The sequence below is a fragment of the Caretta caretta genome, chromosome 3, assembly GCF_965140235.1.
Source record: "Caretta caretta isolate rCarCar2 chromosome 3, rCarCar1.hap1, whole genome shotgun sequence".
NCBI classification, from domain to species: domain Eukaryota; kingdom Metazoa; phylum Chordata; order Testudines; family Cheloniidae; genus Caretta; species Caretta caretta.
This window is the reverse complement of record NC_134208.1, coordinates 183,416,529-183,429,937: the sequence shown is the minus strand read 5'-3', so window position 1 is coordinate 183,429,937 and position 13,409 is coordinate 183,416,529.

Here is a 13,409-nt window from a genome sequence, read left to right as displayed (position 1 = left end):
TGTATTGTTTCTTGACTTTAGCAAAGCTTTTGACACGGTCTCCCACAGTATTCTTGTCAGCAAGTTAAGGAAGTATGGGCTGGAAGAATGCACTATAAGGTGGGTAGAAAGCTGGCTAGATTGTCGGGCTCAACGGGTAGTGATCAATGGCTCCATGTCTAGTTGGCAGCCGGTATCAAGTGGAGTGCCCCAAGGGTCGGTCCTGGGGCCAGTTTTGTTCAATATCTTCATAAATGATCTGGAGGATGGTGTGGATTGCACTCTTAGCAAATTTGCGGATGATACTAAACTGGGAGGAGTGGTAGATACGCTGGAGGGGAGGGATAGGATACAGAAGGACCTAGACAAATTGGAGGATTGGGCCAAAAGTAATCTGATGAGGTTCAATAAGGATAAGTGCAGGGTCCTGCACTTAGGATGGAAGAATCCAATGCACCGCTACAGACTAGGGACCGAATGGCTTTTTCTGCGGAAAAGGACCTAGGGGTGACAGTGGACGAGAAGCTGGATATGAGTCAGCAGTGTGCCCTTGTTGCCAAGAAGGCCAATGGCATTTTGGGATGTATAAGTAGGGGCATAGCGAGCAGATCGAGGGACGTGATCGTTCCCCTCTATTCGACATTGGTGAGGCCTCATCTGGAGTACTGTGTCCAGTTTTGGGCCCCACACTTCAAGAAGGATGTGGATAAATTGGAGAGAGTCCAGCAAAGGGCAACAAAAATGATTAGGGGTCTAGAACACATGACTTATGAGGAGAGGCTGAGGGAGCTGGGATTGTTTAGCCTGCAGAAGAGAAGAATGAGGGGGGATTTGATAGCTGCTTTCAACTACCTGAAAGGGGGTTCCAAAGAGGATGGCTCTAGACTGTTCTCAATGGTAGCAGATGACAGAACGAGGAGTAATGGTCTCAAGTTGCAGTGGGGGAGGTTTAGATTGGATATTAGGAAAAACTTTTTCACTAAGAGGGTGGTGAAACACTGGAATGTGTTACCTAGGGAGGTGGTAGAATCTCCTTCCTTAGAGGTTTTTAAGGTCAGGCTTGACAAAGCCCTGGCTGGGATGATTTAACTGGGAATTGGTCCTGCTTCGAGCAGGGGGTTGGACTAGATGACCTTCAGGGGTCCCTTCCAACCCTGATATTCTATGATTCTATGATAAGTGCTTATGGAATTTCAAACAGACTTCAGACTTGAGACTGATTCTGTGTCTATAGCTGCCATTGCCTTGTGCAACTATTCATAGGAATCCAGCACCCCAACTGAGAGGATGCTTATTTTAGCATCTAATAAGGAAGGTTTTATTCTCTTCCCAGAATTCTGCTTTAAGAAGGTGTATATAATTTCGGCTTGTTTTTATGTCTCTTCTAAGAATCAGAATCTTTTTCATTTATGGCAAAATAAATAAATCCAAAGCTGGAAAGAAATCCCAAATTTCTAAGGTGTTTTTGTGTGTGTGCTATTTAATGTACACTCTACTAGGCCAACCATCATTCTAGCGCATCTCCCCAGTGTGAATGAGTAAAAAGCTGGACCTAGTTACATGGCTAGGTGAGTGGGGAGCAAGGAACAGTAGAGGTGAGGAATAGCTTTTCTGTACAAATATTCATGGCCAAATGCTCAAAACGTTGGGCATACTTGCTGAAGTGGATATTACCTGGGCATACATGCACCTACACTGATCATCTCAGGCCAGGTCTACACTAGAACCTTTTGCTGGTACTGTAATACCAGTTAGGGGTGATTTTTTTATGATGTTGAAATACCAGCAAAAGCCTGGTGTAGAGATACTTATATGATCACAAAAATGTTTTTGCCAGTATAGTTTATTTTGGTCATGGAACCAATGTAAGATATATTGGTAAAACTGGTATAAGCTGAGTCTACACTAGGAAGGTTTGCTGGTACAGCTACACAAGCTAACATTTTCTACTGTAGAATAGGCTTCAGATCATGCACGTACAGTAACTCCTCACTTAAGGTTGTCCTGGTTAACGTTGTTTCGTTGTTACTTTGCTGATCAATTAGAGAACACGCTTGTTTAAAGTTGCGCAACACTTCCTTATCACGTAGTTTGGCAGCCACCTGCTTTGTCCACTGCTTGCAGGAAGAGCAGTCCGTTGGAGCTGACTGGTGGGGGCTTGGAACGAGGGTGGGCTGGCAGCCCCCCTGTCAGCTCCCCTAAGTTCCCTGTGCAGCGGCAGCCACCCAGCAGGCTATCAATTGTAGGGCAGTTCAGCTGTCCCTCCCACCACTGCCGTGTGCTGCTCCTGCCCTCTGCCTTGTAGCTGCTCCTGGGAGCCTCCTGTTTGCTGTGCAGGGGTTGGGGAAAAGGGGTGCTAATGTCAGAATCATAGAATCATAGAATATCAGGGTTGGAAGGGACCTCAGGAGGTCATCTAGTGCAACCCCCTGTTCAAAGCAGGACCGATCCCCGACTAAATCATCCCAGCCAAGGCTTTGTCAAGCCTGACCTTAAAAACTTCTAGGGAAGGAGATTCCACCACCTCCCTAGGTAACGCATTCCAGTGCTTCACCACCCTCTTAGTGAAAAAGTGGCCAAATTTTTTTTTTCTTGGGGCAGCAAAAATCCTAGAGCCAGTCCTGCTCAGGATGCAGGGAGCTGCTGCTGTCTTAACTTGTTGATCTACTTTAAAAGGCAGTGTACTTAGAGTGGGGTCAGCGTACTTAAAGGGGACATGCACGTCTCTCTTCCCACGCACACACGGTGTGTGTGTGTCTCTCTTACTCACACACACACACACACAGTGTGTGTCTCTGTCTGTCATGCTCTGTCTCCTCCCTCCATTCATGCTACATTTGCTTAAACTAGCATTTTTCAGGAACATAACTACAACATTAAGCAAGGAGTTGCACATTCAGATTCCCCTTTTGAACATATCATTTCCCCATTTGCATGCAAAAGCAGGAGTTGGGTCAGTCAAATACAAGTGCAAATTTACACATTTTTGTGCATACGTCTCCACCTTCACTTAAAAATTTTTGGTCAGAAGTTAAAATTTGTGCTTGAACTGAACTGAATCTCATAATTTATTTTTATGAGATTTTGACCCATAATACCAGAAACCTTGCAAAAGTCTAACGATTTCCATGATCTTGGTGTAAAGTCTTGCAAACAGTTCTTTAAAGAGGTTTTGGCTGCATCTGAACTGGAAAATAAACTACTGGACTTGGCCTATAACCAAATTGTAGGGGGAGGTTTTGAATTTAGGACTTTAGAGTTCAACCTCTGCCCCTATAACTGACCTCTGAAGGGATTCAGACCTGAGGCTCCAAGTGCAGCCCATCTCTAGCTTAAAATTAAACCTAGAAAGCTGAAAATAAAACTGAAAACAGTGATATTTTAATAGCATGTTTTAGTGGCAGCTTTATTGCCCCATTTTGTCTCACTGCTTTATTGAAAGCATCTTGACAATTGTTTAACAGATGTTAAACAAGAAAAAAAGAAAGGTTTTCCCATAATTGAGGTTACCTTTTTCTTGGAAGAAATGTGTGACTGTGACATTGTATTGTATTTCCTTTACATCTGTCTCTGAGTGGGAGGTTGTTTTTTTGTTTTGTGTTTATAAAGGAAATGAAAAGAGAAAAGCAATATTGCAGGAAGGCCAGTGGCAGCTGACTCTCCAAATGACTTCCTCCCTGGAAGCATCGCTCCATATAGTATATATTCCAAAGTTATATTATGTGGACCACAAAATGGCAACTTCATTCTTTTCTCCAAGGGCAGCAGGGAGTTATTTGTTGATACTGGATAAATTAAGTACTAATGACCAAGTATGCAAACTCCATTTCTGCTTAAAGCTTCTATTCAGTAGGACTCCTACAGTTCTATCATTGTTTATGTCAAGTGGTGGTGTAATGCTCAATGCTTCAGTACTGCAATCAACACAAGATTTAACCATAGTACCTACATTAAATCATAGTGTTTTTAGGTGTCTCTATGTGGCCAGTTTCTGGCTAAAATTCATCTTCCACTAGTGAACAAATAAACAGTCCAATAAGTCTTAGCTACTTATTTTCCCTTTGATAAGTCAGTCAGTTACAGTACCTGTCTTACCATATACTCATTGTACCTCCCATATTATGAAACTGATTGATTATTGATGAGTTATTACTTAAGTTTAGTGTAATGGCCCATGGGTCTCAAACGCAGGCTCATGGATTTCCAGTTAGCCCGCACATCGTGGCCACCAATGGGCAAGCTCTCCTAGCTCTCTTGGGAGAGAAGAGCTAGCAGAAATCTGATCCCTCCCACAGGCTCCACCAGCAGGATCCTAATTGGGGATGATGATCAGCCCCCCCCGAATTGGCCTCATCATGCCATTTAATCCAGAAGGCAGCACAGGAAGTTGTCTGAGCAGCTGAGAGACTTTGAGTGGCTGCTACCCTGGACCACCTACATCCTGATCTTGACATCTAGTTTCATAATCAATTAACTGTAATGTTTCTTTAAAAGAAAACTGCAAGGATTAGTTGTAATGCCCTGGGCTTTTATTATGGTAGCGCATCAGGGCTCCAATCAGGAGCAACCACCTTCCATTAGGCATATCAAGGTTCCTTCCCCACTCTGAACTCTGGGGTACAGATATGGGGACCTGCATGAAAGACCCCCTAAGCTTATTCTTACCAGCTTAGGTTAAAAATTCCCCAAGGTACAAACTTTGCCTTGTCCTTGAACAGTATACTACCACCACCAAGTGTTTTAAATAAAGAACAGGGAAAGAGACCACTTGGAGGCGTCTTCCCCCAAAATATCCCCCCAAGCCCTACACCGCCTTTCCTGGGGAAGTCTTGATAAGAATCCTCACCAATTGGTACAGGTGAACACAGACCCAAACCCTTGGATCTTAAGAACAATGAAAAAGCAATCAGGTTCTTAAAAGAAGAATTTCAATTAAAGAAAAGGTAAAAGAATCACCTCTGTAAAATCAGGATGGTAAATACCTGACAGGGAAATCAGATTCAAAACATAGAGAATCCCTCTAGGCAAAACCTTCAGTTACAAAAAGACACAAAAACAGGAATATACATTCCCTCCAGCACAGCTTATTTTACTAGCCATTAAACAAAAGGAAATCTAACTCATTTTCTAGCTAGATTACTTACTAACTTAACAGGAGTTGGAAGGCTGCATTCCTGATCTGTTCCCGGCAAAAGCAACACACAGACAGACAAACCCTTTGTTCCCCCACCCTCCAGATTTGAAAGTAGCTTGTCCCCTCATTGGTCATTTTGGGTTAGGTGCCAGCGAGGTTACCTTAGCTTCTTAACCCTTTTCAGATGAAAGCGTTGTGCCTCTGGCCAGGAGGATTTTATAGCATTGAATACAGAAAGGTGGTTACCCTTCCCTTTATATTTATGACAAGGCACTATACCAATAATTAAAGAGATTGTCTTCCTCCAAAGTTCTTATAAGAGGACACAGATGAAACAAAACTGTTGTGGCATTGATGAAGAATGTGGTAAACAGTAAAAAATATATGTCTTAGCAAAATGGGCAGTGGCAAGGCTCTCCACCTGCCTAGCTGGCAATCTCCCATTTAGGCATCACAGGAAAGGTGGGTTTTAAGGAGGGATTTGAAGTAGGGCAAGGTGATAGCTGGACTGATTTAATTAGAATTTTTTCCCACTTGTAGAAGTTTTTTCCAACTTGTAATAAACATATTACAGTGACAGAGCTTGCATGGCAATTCAGGCTCAAAGTCATCTGGACACCTCTGTGCTCAGGCATTGTCTAGAAAGCAGTTCAACCACTGTGACGTGCTTCTATTTGCCAACTTGGGAAGTCCAAAGTGCCAAGAGCCCTGTGTCATTTTAGCCTATGTTGAGTAAACTGTTCAACTATAAGAACAAAAACCTTTTGTGGCTCCAACAAAAAACAGAGAACTTGAAAGCAGGTGACACCCCCTGTTCCCTTTTAATTCCAGTCAAACAATTTCCTCCCCAAAAGTACTCAGTAGAGGAGAAAGGAAGAGAGTGGCCAATAGTGACTCTCAGTCCAGGACAGAAAGTTGTAATACTGGCTTTGGCTCCCCATTGAGCCCATTGTAGAGGCAGCAGCTTATCAGTGCCAGAAGACTACTCTCTCTGTACAACAGCAACAATGGGCAATATCTGCCTCCCCCAAAGCTCTGGATCAAACAGACATGCACAGCTGTATGCAGGCCAGTACTAACCAATCTTCAGATCATGCCACATTGCTTCACTTAGGTAGTTGCAAGGGTGATCCATTAGTGAGAAAGACTGGAGCCTAACTGAAATGCTCTGATAATTTTAATTAAGCTCATCATAGCTACAAACCTGGTAACTCTAGCAAAACATTTGCACCTTAAAAAAAAAGAAAGGACTACAACCAGCTCACTGAACCTGCTGTGTTACCTCCCCAAGTTCCCACAGTTTCTAATGCCCTCAAATAAAAGGACCGTCATGGTACACAGAATCAGATGTTCTTTCCAGTTTGTCAAATTAGGCATAAGGACAGCAAACTGTTAGGGCAGAGGCTCTATGCTCCCTAATGGCACTACTGTCCCTCACTACAGAGCTAGCCTTCACAAAAATAGAATACCAGAATTCCAAAGAGCAAGGAACACAGAAATAAATTCTTTGGGGTGCGAGGTAATAATCCCTTTTGGGGGCAAATTCGAGAAAAGGATTTTGCATTGTACTTCAACATTACTCTTATATCAGCTTGTGTTTCTGTGCAGACCACAAAGCTTTATGAGCTATCAAGAGAAGAAATGGTTCCTCCAAGACACATTAACAACCAAAACCAAAACTTCAAACACAGAAGTCATCACAAAATGATAGAAAACCAAGTTCATGCTCAGTATAAATACGGAGGGTTGTCTAGTGGTTAGAACAGAAAATTCGGAGTGAAAATTTCCAAGATTGATTCCCACCCCCATCATTACCTTTGTGTGTTGCCTTGGGAAAATCATTTAGGCCCTGATTTTCAGAAGTGGCCAGTAACTTTGGTGCCTCAATTTTTTGGGGCCATATTTAAGACACTTTGGGCCTGATTTTCAGAAGCACTGATCACTCATCTCCAACTGATGTCAACTGCAGCTGCACAGCACCTCTGAAATGAGGCCTTTGGTATCTCAAGTTGGGCACCTGAAAATTGGAAAGTTTTGGCTTTAACCTCTTTGGGCCAAAGCCTTGAGTCATGGTGTGTTGTGCTCAGCACAGGACCTAGTGTAATATAGGTAAAGTGACTGTAAGACATCTTTCATTTCCACTGATCTTCAAGCCTTGGGCATAACTGACAGAAGCCTAAGTTATGCCAACTAAAGTGGTTTTCTAGGACCTTGCAGTCTGCTCAAGAATGTCCTCTGTGCATGTTGGATGACATAGAGTGAATGGCATAGAGTCAGCTACATGCCAGCCATGGATCGCCCCTATGTCTTTTAGGGCAGCTCTCAGTCAACTTTGTGTTGTTGGAACAACACCAAAGAGATAGAGTGAGAGCCTAAGCCCTGGTCCTTCACTTCTGTTTCACTATTTGTAAAATGGGGTTGATACTAATCTGCATCACAGAAGTTTTATGAAATGCAATGGAGATGCTTGCAAAGTGCTTTGAGAGGCGCTGATGACAGGCCACAGAGGTGCCAAAGAACATAATTCTTTGCTGAAGATAGTAATGGGATAATAAAATGTACCTTTATAAGATCTAAGTTGTCATAAATAGAAAGGGAAGGATAATCACCTTTAAAATTCCTCCTGGCCAGAGGAAAAATCCTTTCACCTGTAAAGGGTTAAGAAGCTAAAGGTAACCTCGCTAGCACCTGACCAAAATGAACAATGAGGAGACAAGATACTTTCAAAAGCTGGGAGGAGGGAGAAAAACAAAGGGTCTGTGTCTGTCTGTATGATGCTTTTGCCGGAGACAGAACAGGAATGGAGTCTGAGAATTTAGTAAGTAATCTAGCTAGGTATGTGTTAGATTATGATTTCTTTAAATGGCTGAGAAAATAGCTGTGCTGAATAGAATGAATATTCCTGTCTGTGTGTCTTTTTTGTAACTTAAGGTTTTGCCTAGAGGGATTCTCTATGTTTGAATCTAATTACCCTGTAAGGTATCTACCATCCTGATTTTACAGAGGTGATTCCTTTTTACTTCTATTAAAAGTCTTCTTGTAAGAAAACTGAATGCTTTTTCATTGTTCTAAGATCCAAGGGTTTGGGTCTGTGGTCACCTATGCAAATTGGTGAGGATTTTTACCAAACCTTCCCCAGGAAGTGGGGTGCAAGGGTTGGGAGGATTTTGGGGGGAAAGATGTTTCCAAACTACGATTTTTCAGGAACCCAGATAAAGTTTGGTGGTGGCAGTGGAAGTCGAAGGGTAAAATAGTTTGTACCTTGGAGAAGTTTTAACCTAAGCTGGTAAAAGTGAGCTTAGGAGGTTTTCATGCAGGTCCCCACATCTGTACCCTAGAGTTCAGAGTGGGGAAGGAACCTTGACACCTAATAAAAATAAACCCAGATAAATGTTTGGTGGTGGCAGTGGAAGTCCAAGGGCAAAGGGTAAAATAGTTTGTACCTTGGGGAAGTTTTAACCTAAGCTGGTAAAAGTAAGCTTAGGAGGTTTTCATGCAGGTCCCCACATCTGTACCCTAGAGTTCAGAGTGGGGAAGGAACCTTGACATAAGTACTCTGGTGGTGGGCATCATTAGATTAGGCAGCAGCAAACAAATCTGGAATCCCCTTCTGAATGTACACGCTAAGTGGAATTTGACAAAGGGAAACAGTTTCATATATTGGTTTCACTGAACTAGTTTCATGTCATCCCCTCTAATATGATATTGGTTGCTCATATCACATCCCTTTGCATACGTAGTCCTTCTGCACTCTATTTTCTTTCTGACTTCCCTTGCTCTCATTTTTGCTTTAGGTTATTTTATGCTCCTATTTTTGTTTCTCATTTTTATTGTTTATTCATCATGATATACTTGCACTACTAAGAAACGTATGTTAGAATTACAAAGGTGTGAAAGATTTATATAGAAACCAAATCCTGCCAGAAATGAAGGTCAATTCAGTATATTATATTTTAATGTTCACCTCATCTTCAGGTTAGGGAAAGGGGTCCAAACGTGGAGTGGTATTGTTTGCCTAGCCTAACTGTCCCATCTCACACACTGCCCTATAGAACATTTTATAGATTGGGGAAAGGAGAGTGTAATAATTGGGCACCTGGAACAAAACTGGGGCAGCAGGTTTTCAACTTGCCCAGAGGTACCTGGGGAGAGTGGAGGAGGCCATCTACTTTAGAAACAGTCTAATCGGCAGACTGTAGGCTGCCAGGCACCTGTAAAGACATCAAGAGGTAAATAAGAGGCTCCACACAGCCTAAAGTAGTGGGTCTCAACCTTTTCCGATCCCTCCCAGTTAGCCAGGATCTACCTAAGACCCCCACCCCCCACCCCTGTTTAGCAGTTTGGGAAGTGAAGGGTGAGCACAAACCCTGATACCTGTTTGCTACTCCCTTGGAGATCACTGCCCCCAGGCTGAGAATCCAAGCCCTAGAGGAAGGCAGCATCTACAGAGATTTCCTAGAGATGAGTTTCTGTACAACCTACACTTCCATGCCCATAGGGGCTGGGCCAGTTTGAACTGTTGCAAATGGAACCGGCAGGCTTCAGTACGCATGGCTCTAATACCATGCCTAAAGTCAGAATTATACTTTGCACTTCTGTTGGTGCCTTCCCATAGAGGATCTCAGAACAAGTCACAGATACTCATGATTAAAGCCTCATTACACTGCTGAGTGAGATCATAGAATCATACAATATCAGGGTTGGAAGGGACTTCAGGAGGTCATCTAGTCCAACCCCCTGCTCAAAGCAGGACCGATCCCCGACTAAATCATCCCAGCCAGGGCTTTGTCAAGCCTGACCTTAAAAACTTCTAGGGAAGGAGATTCCACCACCTCCTTAGGTAATGCATTCCAGTGTTTCACCACCCTCATAGTGAAAAAGTTTTTCCTAATATCCAACCTAAATCTCCCCCACTGCAACTTGAGACCATTATTCCTTGTTCTGTCATCTGCTACCACTGAGAACAGTCTAGAGCCATCCGCTTTGGAACCCCCTTTCAGGTAGCTGAAAGCAGCTATCAAATCCCTGCTCATTCTTCTCTTCCACAGACTAAACATCCCCAGTTCCCTCAGCCTCTCCTCATAAGTCATGTGTTCTAGTCCCCTAATCATTTTCGTTGCCCTCCACTCTTTCCAATTTTTCCACATCCTTCTTATAGTGTGGGGCCCAAAACTGGACACAGTACTCCAGATCAGAGCCCCAAAGCTCTGTCAAGCCCCAGTACTCAGAAATACAAGAAAAAGGTTTTAAAATGGGAAAAGTAATCCACTTGGATTCACAATGAGTGCTGTGTGGCCAGTCAGTGATGCTCCATGGTCGTGTATCCCAGTACCAGTGTTTGTGAACCTGGTACTGAAGAAGGCAGTGCTGGGAACACACAGCTTTTGATGTACCAAGATGACTTGCAATGTTGCCATGTGATATAGAGTATTAAAATCTCCAAAGACATATACAAATGGCACTTAGAGATGCTGTGTGCATATATTTCATTTTGTTCATATGCTTAAAAGGTTAATAGTTTCATTTAAAAAGCTAAAGCAATATGCTCCCAGTTTAATAAAATATTTTATACTGGGAAAATAGTCCCTTACCCATCAAAAAAACTATCTTGAACAGACCTGTGCTGGCTAACAGGATATGAGAGCCCAACATAGAATTTAAAGCACTGAGATCTAAAATTTAATTTGAAATCACTTCTTTGGAGCAGAGGGATTTTAGAGGGGGCAGTACTGATTTGCATTTTGTAGGTTTTCAGATGAAGACATCCACTTATTTTGTGTAAGCAGCATTTAAAGCATTTCTGACATATCTGCTATACCAAGCTGTTCTGTGCTACAACAGGAAGCTTAAATGTGTTAAATCTTATCTTGTTTTTCATATAAATAGTACATGGGGTTTGAAGATATATGGTCATTATTTCTAGAACACCACACCAAAAAGTCCAGCATATATATTAACAGCTAGAAAGGAACTTAATCTTTATAAGGCATAACCACATATAAATGGAAGTATAGATGCTGTAAACTACAGCGTGTTTCATATCTTCAGACTCCCTACCCCTTCTCACTTTTACATAAATAGTATTAAAAACATTTAAACAAAAAAGATTACACAGGAAGAGATACAGATAACGACGTGGCTGCTCAGCTGCTAGTGCCAGGCCAAAGCTGAGTGTAAATTTTTTTTTCAAAAAAATATGACAACTATCTTTGACTTAATTGTTCAGGCAATAAGATCAATTTATCATCTCCGCATTATACAGTGTGACTCCAATGGCATTTCCGGTTGCTGTTTTGCAGCTATGGCACAAAAGGAGCTTTGATTTAAGGATTATGGTGAACTGTTTTGCTCCCTTGTAGTAAGTATAAAATTTTTATTAACGCTAATGTTAAAAATATATATAATACATAGGTTGGCAAAAGAGTGTCTGTAAATCTGGGTATAGTGCTTAGATTATCCACAAATATGAAGTTTGTTTTTAAAAGTCATATGATACATAAAGTACATAGTCATTAATAACCCAAATTTAGGTGAATAGATTTAACAATACAGTTTAGATATTAGAATCCGAGTACTCGGGTACATCATACATTACAAGTTGTACAGAGATTTGGTTGTGGAAAGCAAAATATATCAATGGGTGGAGATTGTCCCTCAGTCATTGAGAATTATGTAGGTGGTTCATTTAGAAATTAGGTATATTACACATTAGTTTACCCCTTTTAACTAATTGGTAGCAAATTTTGCATCATTTGGTTGTGTTTTTAATGTTGAGCTCATTGAATACTCTGTGCAATATCATGAAAAGCCCAAGCAACAAACTGCATACCCCTGAAAGCAGTAAGCCTCCTTAGGCAGTAATTTTCCTAGTGAGGACAAGGCCAAAGGGACTTTCATCTAGAAGAGTATCCTACAAGTTAGCAGCTCTTTGCCTAGATTGAACACCTGAGTGGAAAGACCTTAGGACTGGTAAACACTGCAAAACGTTACCAGGTCTCTAAAGGGTTGTGAACAATTAGTTGACCTGATGTTGAAGACAGTTTAGCGATGAGTATAGACCAAGACAATTCATGTTTGGATCTATCTATTTTAGGTACTTATATAGCCCCAATTACTGTATCAAAATTTAATGCATTTATCCCCACAACATCCCTGTCAAGTTGGGAAGTGCTATTATTCCCATTTTACAGATGGAGAACTACACATGGAAGCTAAGTGACTTGCCCATTGTCACACATGAAATTTGTGGCAGAGCAGAGATTTAAATGCAGTTCTCCCAGGTTCTAGGCTAGCACCCAAACCACTGAACTATCTTTCCCTTCTAGCAGCAGTGTTTAGCAGCATGCCTAATAACCACAATTAAACTCTTTGTATTGAGATTTTAATCCCAATTAGACACAATGCTGAATATGATTTGCCCTGGCCTGCACTGACTGCTAAACCATGTTCACCGTTGTGCCAGCTAACATAAGTGTTCACAATCGTGTTTGGACACAGTAACGTTTTGTCGTTTAGACTGGACCTATTAGTGTTTGGTGAAAGAAAGATGGGAGGGAGAGAGGATGGTATTGTGAACTATTCAGATTAATGTTTTACAAGTAGTGGACATATTAACTGGTAGCAATCTAAGGCTACTGAGGATCAGGTCATTTTTCTAATGGATTCATATAGTTTACACTGTTGAAAAGTAATGCATCACATAAACACTTAATTTTATTAATTATCTGTAGATGTTGTGTCCTAGGTTATCAAATTGTTAACCTGCCTTATGTACTTGGGTTTTGATGGATGATATTAATTGATTAGAGAAATTCTGCTCTCAGGTACATGGATGCCACTGGACCCATTTTGGTGAGGATGCATGTTTAAAATGGCAAGCAGAATTTTTCCCACTGAGGTCAAGGACTGTATTGAGCAAATATACAGAAATAGCAGCACTTTTCTGATGATTTGATCAGCCTGTTCAGAATTTAAGTTGTCATGTATAAAAATGTAGATGGCTGGCTCCTGTGGTTAGAGGTTGATAGATGTTTGGCTATGTGTGTGTGTTCCTTCTGTCTGCCTCCCCAACCCTACGCAGACAGTTGGCACAGCAAACCACCCAATGACCATAAGATCCATTAAGGGACAAAAGCACCCAGCCAGGTTTATTGTTGACAAAACCCGGTACTAGCATCCTGCAGACTACTGAACCACTAATACATCTATGCCCATAACAATGGACCAGCTCGGTGAACAGCAGGATTTTCTCTTCCTCTCTAGGCCAGACAAAGATATTCCTGAAGGGTTCATGTAG